This window comes from Lolium perenne, chromosome 4, assembly GCF_019359855.2.
Source record: "Lolium perenne isolate Kyuss_39 chromosome 4, Kyuss_2.0, whole genome shotgun sequence".
NCBI lineage: Eukaryota > Viridiplantae > Streptophyta > Magnoliopsida > Poales > Poaceae > Lolium > Lolium perenne.
This window is the reverse complement of record NC_067247.2, coordinates 315932469-315933283: the sequence shown is the minus strand read 5'-3', so window position 1 is coordinate 315933283 and position 815 is coordinate 315932469.

Genomic DNA, 815 nt, shown 5'->3' with positions numbered 1-815 from the left:
CCCCCTATTTACACCATCACGCCTCACCAGAAAATCCCCCGCCACCATCCTCCCCCCTTTCGAGTTCTCCGGCTAGGGCAGCTTCTCAATGACAAGCAGGTAAGCGACTTAATCTTCTTCGACCGGTGTAGCCCCACCACGGCAAGTCATCTTCCTCGTCCTCGCCGGCATGTCGACTTCATCCACGTCGTCCGTCTATCAGATCGATGTAGTAACATAGAACCCTATCTTAGATCCATTTTTCAAGGCTTGTTTGCTTAGATCTGGAGGTTGTAAGTTCATTCTAGATCTGTAGTTTCTTGATGTACCGTCTCGTAGAGATAGATCTATGACTTTTGCTTCGTCGAAGTGTGATCTTCACTTGTGTGTAGGCCATGTATAAGTCCAATAGTTGGTACGTGGATTGCTTCTACAACAAGTATGTTCTCTCCTTGTACCAGCTTTGGACTTATACATGTCGCGTGCAAGGTGTTTTGTGCGTGCTATGTTCTACGTGCTTGTTATTGTTCTTTCCTACAAGGTGTTCGATGTGTGCTAAATTTTAAGTGCTTGTTAGTATGCTTGCTTACAAGGTGTTTGATATGTGCTATGTTCTAAGTGTGTTGTACTGTTCTTACCTGCAAGGTGTTTGATGTGTGCTATGTTGTAGTGCTTGTTATGCTTGCTTGCAAAGTATTCGATGCGCGCTATGTTAAGTGCTTGTTAGTTTGCTTCCTTATAATTGTTTTTGTACTATGGTACTTTCGTCTGTGCTGCAAGACAAGGAAAACTCACCAGGTCTCTCTGCAAACTCAGTGATGCAGGTGGAGGCAGCG